This window comes from Leptonychotes weddellii, chromosome X (genome assembly GCF_054177405.1).
Source record: "Leptonychotes weddellii isolate Sample4059 chromosome X, ASM5417740v2, whole genome shotgun sequence".
Taxonomy (NCBI): Eukaryota; Metazoa; Chordata; class Mammalia; order Carnivora; family Phocidae; genus Leptonychotes; species Leptonychotes weddellii.
In genome coordinates this window covers 1,822,065-1,830,551 of record NC_138385.1, presented here as the reverse complement: position 1 = coordinate 1,830,551, position 8,487 = coordinate 1,822,065, and the positions used below count along the sequence as shown (strand labels likewise).

Below are 8,487 nucleotides of genomic sequence, written 5' to 3'. Positions count from 1 at the left end.
TAAATAAATAAAATCTTTAAAAAAAAAAAAACAGCTAATGTTATGCATGCTGAAGTGTTTGGGGGTGAAGCCTACTGATGTCTGTAGCTCACTTTGAAATGGGTCAGTAAAATAAGGATGACCTTCCAGTCAAGCAAGTATAGCATAATGCTAATTGTAGAATATTAGTGTTTGGTACCTAAGTACAGATCTTTGAATTGATCTGTATATTGCAAAGTTTTCATAATAAAATCTGAAGGAAAAATAAGAAAAAAAAGTTGTTAACATCTAATGGATAAAATTGTCACAAGAATATTTAAGAAGTTGGTTATCATTATCACTAATAAAGCATTAAATGTTTATTAATAAAGGATGAAAAACATGTTAAACCGTGTCTTTTAGACTCCGTTTCAGTGCCCAGCTTCACCCCACCAGTGTGGCTCTTTTTTCGCTTGGCTTACTACAGTCCAGCATTTTCCTTTTGGTCTTAGAATATACCCATTTTATTCCTGGCAGAAGGCATTTACACTTGCTGTCCCTTTTGCCTTCAGATGCCCTTCCTGTCTTCAACAAGCTTCACATGGTTGAGTCCTTGTCATTCAAGTCTCACATCAACGATAGCCTCACCGAATCCCCCCACCATCACTTCCCAAACATCACCTTAATTGATGCTCTTCACAGTTCCTATCACTCTTATGTGTTGTATGCTGACCCTTGTTTATTACCGTCTTCCTTAGGAAACAGGAGTCTTCAAGAAAGCATCAACGGGCTTAGCACACTGCTGCGCAAAGGCAGCTTCCTAGATTTCTGATGACAGGCACCAAAGTCTTCTGGAACTGGCTGCAACGCCGCCCCCGCCCCGCCCCGCGAAGACTCCCGTTGGTTTTTCTTCATAGTATGACCTATTTTGAAATTAACTCAAATACTTTTTCCCTCTACCCCCATTCCCACACTCGTGCGCGCATACACACACATACTCACAGGAGCTCTTGGGCGCCAAATGCGCGCCCCCTGAGGGCAGGGACGCGGCCTGGTTTTGCTCACAGCTCTATTCTTACAGCAAAGGGCTCACAGTAACACTGGTGACTCAGTGAGGCGCTTCGACCCCTCCCGTGAGATCTGGCTTTGCTCTGCTTTGCTTTCTGTTCCCATCCCCCCGCTCACCCCCGTCCAGAAGGCGCCCGAGGGGGCGGGGTTCTTTCCATCCCTTCATTCCTTCCTTCATGGGCTAGTTGGTTCGTCCGCTCATTCATTCATTCGTTCGTTCGTTTGTTCATTCATTCATTCGTACATTCATTCCAGTCCTCCCCCCTCCGCTAGGCAACGGGCCCGCACGCGCAGATCCCCCGTGGTCGCGCCTGACCCTCCCCGCGGGCCTCAGCCCCGCCCCCTTCCCGCCCCGCCCCCTCTCCAGGCCAATTGGGGCTGGCTGGCCGGGCGGGGCCGGGGCCAGGGCGGGGCTTTGCTCCCCCACTACCCCCGGCGGCGCCGGCGGCTCCGGAAACGCGCCGCGGGGCTGCTGGGCTCAGCCGGGCGCTGGCGGCTCCGTGGCGTTTCCTGCCACGCCGGGCCTGCCTGGGCCGCGCCAGCGCCGCTCCACCGAGGGCTGCGCGTCGGCCGCCACGGGGCCGGGGTGAGCATGAGGGCCACGGGAGGATGTGCCCAGGGTGCGGGAGGGTGTGCGGGATTGGGCTGACCGTTTGGGCCACGGGAGGATGCGCAGGGGGGCAGCCTGAGAGAGTGCGCGGGGCTAGGGTGAGTGTTCCGCAGAGTGTGCGGTGGGTGGAGACCAAGCGTTTTGGGGGGGCGTTTCTGGGCCCGCAGGGCCCGCAGGAAACTGCTCGGCCCTGAGGCCATCCAGAGTGAAGGACGAGTCCCAGATGGCGGGTACGAGGAGGCCCGAAGGCCTTCTCGCGGCGGGCGGGGGGCGGCGGTCAGGGGCGGGAATCGCGGATGTGCCGAGGCCTACGCTGCTTTTGGGGGGGGACACTGGGAACTGGTCATTATGGGAAGGAGGGGACCCCTGCCCCAAGCGCAATGGAGGCTGAGGGGGGAGGGGGCGTTGGGAAGGTTAAAGGGCTTTCCCCCAGTCTGGGGGAGGGGCTGAGCCGCAGTCTGGGGCGCTGGGTGGATGAGCTGCGAAGGGTTCCTGCTGATGGAGTTCCTCCTTTCCTTTTGGGTGGAGGTTGAGCCTCAGGTTGGTGGGGAGGGATGGGGGGATAGCCCAGAGCCCAAGAGCTGTGAGGGAGCGCGAGGGGGCAGCGCTTGCTGGGGGAAGATGAGCTCAAGGCTCTAGGTCTGAACAGGGCTTTTTCTGTCGTCCTTCTGGGGGCCACCATCTCCTCCTCCTGTGCCTCCCCCTTAAGCCCCTTTGCTGCCTCTAGTCTATATTTGGGTGATTAATTACATGTCTTTTTCCATCCTACCCCCACAAACACACACTTGCCTGCCGCCCAAAGCCCATGGTCCCTTTCAAACAACCCCCACCCCCCCCAAATCCTGGCCCTCTTCCCAGAGGTCCCACCCTGTTCCAACTGACGCCCTCCAGCCAACGTTGGCCTAGCCTGGCTGCCAGCCCCCTTCAGTCTCCTTGGTCAGTGAAATATTTTCTCTTAAACCTCAGACCCGACATTTTTCCTTTACCAAAGGATTTCAGAGGAGATTGCCAGAACAGCACCCCCTCTGGGTACTGATGCCTACTCACCCCCTTCCCCATCCTCCCTCCCCCATTGAGCCTTTAAGTAGAAGCAGCTTGCCAGGCACAGTCCAGTCCATTCCCCCCAAAATGTCCCTGGATCTATGTTTAGAATCCTATTGAACAGTGATTTGCAGCCTTCTTTGAGTGAGAGACCCCTTGGAAAATCACTAGAAAGTGTGAATTCTCTTCCCAGGAGTCTGACAATTGGCGCAGACAGCGGGATCCCATCCCGGAAGCTCACAGGCCTGAGTCCTGTCTGCTGAGTGCTGGTGGTGAGGAAGACTCCGGATTCTAGATAGGCCCAGTACTAACAAGGCACAGTTCTACCTTCCAATCCCCAAAGTGCTGGCTGCAAATGCAGATTCCTTGGCCCCTCCCACACCTGCTACTCTGCCCCTTGAGTTCTTAGCAAACCCGAAGCCAGGATTCTCGTGCACTGATCCAGCCTCGGTCCTAACCTGCCTGGGCTCCCCAAATGAGCATCCCTCATACCTGTGTAGACTCTCTCCTATCCAGGGCAATGTAACCTAAACAAACCTATACTTATAATTTATTTTGATTTTTAGTAAGATGCCATGCGTCTTCTTGGGAAAGGGGGAACATAAACCTTTTCTCAGTTAAGTACAACAAACACTACAAAATCCCCTTCTGGTCTACCTTCTGGCTTTTTATAGAAGGGAAAGAAAACGGAAACCTAAAGAGAGAGGGACAGGTGCCCAGGCAAAGTGAGAGAGGAAAACCGGGGAAGATGGAGACAGATGCCTCCCACCCACGCACACAGAAAAAGACACGCACAGACACAAACATCCCAAGAGAAACAGACTTTCCTGGTGAAACACCCGCTCTTGGCCCTTTAGGATTCTGCCACTTCTAGCCGCAGTGCGTTTGCACAATACTGGGTGGGCCCCGATAAGGCCTTTGTGGCCACATCCTGGTGAGACAAGTTGAGAGCACGTGGAGGCCAACTTCAGCTCCAGCCCAGAGGCTTGGGTCAGCATCCTGGCCTTGCCTGGCTGGGTTGGACTGGGATCTTGGCAGTGTGTGTTGTCTCATCCTGTCCTTCGAAGGGTCAAGCACTCATGACCCAAAGAGACATGTTCCTGGAAGGTGCACCCGAGTCTGCTTCGGTCCCCCTGAATTATTTCAGTCCCAATAGGTGGGACATTACCAGCCTGACTTATCACTCAGAATTGGCCTGAGACACAATGAGCCATCCTTGCATGTCTCTCTGGGGTGAGTCTGGGAGTTTACAGACCATGTCTGCTGGCCTTAAAGCTGGTCGTGCTGTCAGAAGGCCCCATGGGCGAGGATGCAAGATGGTGGGAAGTATCCTTTCGTTTCTGGAAGCACTTCTGTTTGCATATATGTCAGCGTCACTGAGCCGTCTCTGCCCAGGGACAGCCCTCGGTGTGAGCAACAAGACTCGAGGGAGGACAGACACCCAGTGAGGAGAACTGGGAATCTAGGCAGTCATTTGCATGGGACAGAAAGCCGCAGGCACCCATCTGCATTAGTGCTGAGGAGTGAGGTCTCTTGTCTGACCTATAAAGACACCCTCCAGGGCATTTTTGCTCTGCCCAGAACTGAACACCACGAGCTCGCTATTGTCTTCCAGGGCCTGAGGACATTCTGCCACAGGTCCTTGTTTAGATGTTCCAGGGAGTCCAGGTATTTCTGGCATCCCTTAGAAGTTTCTGGAAGCTGCTAGATAGAGCCAGTTCGGGTGGCCTTGCTGCCTCTCCCCTGCCCCACTGCCCAGGGGAAAAGGGTACCTGCTGGGGAGGTTGCATGGCCGTTGGTGCCATGGAATTGATGAAATACTGATCTTTTAGGCTCAGATGCAAACTTTACTAGTACATTCTGAGGAGGGATTCTGAGCTCACACGTCACCTTTTAAAGACACCTAATTATTCACTGCTTTTTTGACATGGGTTGGTTTTTGTCTCCATTGAATTCAACTCTTAATTTCTGTTCTTTCATATCAAAGTGGAATGGTTATTTTGGTTCTCAGCGTTTCTGATTCTATACAGAAAATTTGATTTAAAGAAGTTGATTAAAATTTACATTGCCATCTAAAGCACATATGAGGAATATTTCTGCACTCACATGAGCTCTCGTGTTGTAGAATACATGATTTTTCAGATTGTCAGGCAGGGGTTTAGCACCGAGAGGATCTCCCTGTGCTCATCAAACAGTTGCAGTCTCTCTGGCACTTTGCTTGGTCCAGGGTGGAATCTGCCGTCAACCTTTGCTAGGGCCTTCACTCTCTGGGAGTGCATAGGCATTAGACTGTACTTCAGATCCCACTTAAAGAAGGAGAACAATATTATTTATATTAAGAGACAGAGATTTGTTTTTCCATAATCTTTCTCCAAACTGCCATTTCCCAGGTGGGTGTAGGAGTGCACCTTATGAGTTTTGGGTGAATCCAAGTGCCTTATGGTCAAGGTCAGCATCGTCTTCTGTATCCATCAGGTGCATTACTATGGTGTTCATATTCTTCCTGGAATTGCTTTGACCTTGACCCCTGCAAGTCCACTTTTGGAAGGCAGTGGACAACTGTATTTGTCACTCTTGTCACAGCATCCGGCTTCTTTCCCAGGTTAGTTCCACCATTTCAAAGCAGAGCGGTCGTACAGCATGGCTTCTAAATGATCAGATGATCTTCGGGATTGGTGATAATTTACCTTTAACTGCAGTGGGGGTTAATGTGTATTTTATCATACAGAATTTAGCTACTTTTGTGAAAGAAGGGCTCACTTTTTCCCTCCTATTTTTATGAGCACTTTCTAAATGATCTCTGTATGTCCGTGAGTGCTGGGACTGTGTGTGGTGATCTGAAGTTCTTGCAGGTTAGGTCCCCTGGGCAAGCCTGATACAGGAAGGGCCACTCCTGTTGCTGCACGGGAAAGGATAATTAATAATTCACTTGGGGGTTGTGGCTTGAGGATTTCAACAGTTAATCATTCCAATTAAGTAAAAACACTTTGATAGGATCTGCTCAATTAAATAGAACACTTCAGGAGGATGTGCTCAATTAAACATGGGTGGCTTGGAAGAACTGTGTGTAAGTGTGAGTGTGAGAGAGAGAGAGAGAGAGAGAATGATGTGTGTGACTAGCGCCCAGTGAGGGTCTCTGATGGTATATCAAAAGGATGATTTAAAGCCAGTCCCCTAAGTCCATATATATCGTTAGGCTATTAGGACATTCAGTAACTGCCTATTCTCTGGATATGGCCTGGTGTTAGAGGGCTGCATATTTCCTTTCTTTGGTGTGGCTTGAAAAGTCTGAAATCTTGGGAGCTGGGCCTCAGGCAAGTTACTTAACCTCTTGGATCCATGACTTCCTTCTGTGTAAAATGGAGGTTGCAGTAATTAAATGACGTGAAGGGAGAAGCACAGTACCAAACATGTAGTAGGTACTCTGTAACTAGAGGTTTGCTCCATTTAACACGCCCCTCCCCCCACAGTTTATTCCATGTCCACTCGGCGCCAGGAGCTCCTGCAGATGCTGGGGATCCAGGGGTGACCAGGAGTGACCAGGAAAGAGAAGGTCTCTATCCTTTGGGAGGTGACGTTTCTCCTGGGGAGTCAGGTAAAGACAATTTCATTTCAGAGGATGATTTTTAGGTAGTGAAAAGTGTTACGAGTAAACGGTGATTGGGCTCGAGAGTGAAGACACTTTAGGAGGTAACACTTGAATGAGGCCTGAATTCTTAGCAGGAACTACCTGTGGCATGTTCAGAGCCCCGAGGGTCATCACCTTGGCATATTTAGGACAGAATGAATGTCAGGGTGTCTGGAAGGAATGACTGAGATGCGGGGTGCAGGATTTGGGCCAGGTGGGCTGGGCCAGGTCTTTGTAAGGGGTTAAGGCCTTAGGTCTCGGGCTTGAGGACAGTGAGACAAGTTTTAACAGGCCATCTTTTTCAGAAGGTAAATATGAGATGCTCTGTCCATTCCACTTGGCAGCAAAACCTCAATGTCAATGGAAGTGAGTTTTCTTAATGAATTGTATCAGTAATCTACGACCAGTTTGTTTTGTATTGGAAGCCAAAGTCAAACCAGACCTCAAATGTATACCAGGAAGAATCCCAACTGCTCAGAGGGGGGCCCTACCCAGGTGCCAGTGGGACACAGAGAGCTTGGCCGCTGGGTACCTAGGGCTTCACTCACACACGAGGGAAGCACCTGTGCTGGGCAGTGGGTTAGAGAAGGGAATGGGGCTTCTGTGGATGTTGAGACTAAAGGAGGCCTTCTGCTCACACCCATCCATGGCACTGAGAGCCTGGGGAGATGAGCCCAGGAAGTCCCAACCCCGTGGTCCTATCCCTGAGCTTTCTGGGACTGCCCACACATTGCTCTCAGCCCCTCGCCCCTGTGTCTGCCATGCCCGTGTGGGTACCTCAGGATGTTGCTCAGCTTTCAGGGCCATTCCCCATTGTTTCCTTGGCCTCAGCCCTACCCCCTCACATGCTAAGAATCTTTCTTATCTGAAGCCTACCCAAATCTTTTTAAATTGTTATTCTTTTCTGATTACCAAAGAAATGCAGCTTGGTTACTAAAAATTCACGTGTTGCAGAAACAGAAAGCAGAAGACCTTTCTAAATCTAGACTCTACCCCAGGGTGGCACACATTACAGTATGGGTGTGCTTATTTTAGCTGCAAGTCACTCCGTTTACTCCTTTTTTCTCCCAAAATGTAAATGTATACTTAGCTGTTCTCTCCCCTTCCCCTACTCTCTTTGGATTTTTTAGTAAACAGTTACTGTCTGTCTCCATCTTCTGTGAAGGATTTGAATTTTTGTAATCTGTGTGTCATCCGTATTAGCCACCTGTTGATTTTTTTTTTCATTTTTATTTCTTTTTCTTTTTCTTGTTTTCTACCACTTGTTGATTTTATGTTTAAGCTCTCCAGTTTTCTTCCTGCTCTGAGTTCTAGGACTCTTCAGTAAGGTCTCCAGAGCTCTGAGCCACATTCATCATTCCCCCTCTCCTTTTCTTATTTTTGACATTGGGATTATTTAGACCTATGGTATATTGTTTTCCATCCTTTTACTTTTCACCTATCTATGTCTTTACATTTAAAGTCTTTATGTTTAAAGTTTCTTACAGACAGCATAGAGTTGAGTTTTGTTTTTAATATAGTCTAATAATCTCTGCCTTTCAATTGGAGTGTTTAGTCCATTTACATTTAACTTAATTATCCATGAGGTTGGATTTAAGTTTGCCATCTTGCTATTTGTTTCTATTTATTCTGTCTGTTCTTTTTCCTTTGTTTCTTTACTCTTTTGGATTATTTTTTAGAATTGTATTTTATCTCCACTCCTGGCTTATTAACATGCATCAGAGTCTCAGAGGGCTTCCTTAAACACACAATCGTATGTTTTATTTATGTGTATGTTATAAAACCCACAGTACCTTATTATTATTTTTGCTTTAAATGGTCAGTTATTTTTTAAAGATTTAAAAATAAAGGGGGTAAAAATGTTTTTACATTCCTGGTGTTCTTCATTCCTTTGTGTCCATCCAAGTTTCCATCTGGTATCATTTTCCTTCACCTGAAGAACTTTCTTTAATATGTCTCATAGTACAGGTCTGCTGGTCACCAATTCCCTCAGCTTTTTGTCTGAAAAAGTTTTTATTTTGCCTTCATTTTTGAAGGGCATTTTCCCTGAACATAGAATTCTAAGTTGACAGGGTTTTTTTTTCCATTAGCACTTTAAAAGTGTCATTCAACTGTTTGCTGGCTTGCACATTTTCTGATAAGAAGTCCATAGTTATTCTTATCTTTGCGCTTCCCCCGGGCC

At 48.5% G+C, this 8,487-nt stretch overlaps 1 protein-coding gene across 8 annotated transcripts in view; it reads left to right on the top strand.

Annotated features, from left to right (window-relative positions):
* The first annotated feature begins 1,472 nt into the window (after positions 1 to 1,472).
* ZNF275 (zinc finger protein 275) overlaps positions 1,473 to 8,487 on the top strand; it is a 17,589-nt gene continuing 10,574 nt past the window's right edge. For 4 of the 8 annotated variants that reach the window (XR_014141160.1, XM_031035735.2, XM_081808089.1 and 1 more), the window contains exons 1-2: positions 1,473 to 1,612; positions 6,148 to 6,272. The gene's annotated coding sequence lies outside the window, so the exon portion shown is untranslated. Of the gene's footprint in view, positions 1,613 to 2,259; positions 5,280 to 6,147; positions 6,273 to 8,487 lie in introns of those variants that run through there. The other 4 variants (XM_031035736.2, XM_081808091.1, XM_081808090.1 and 1 more) reach the window with 3 other exon arrangements.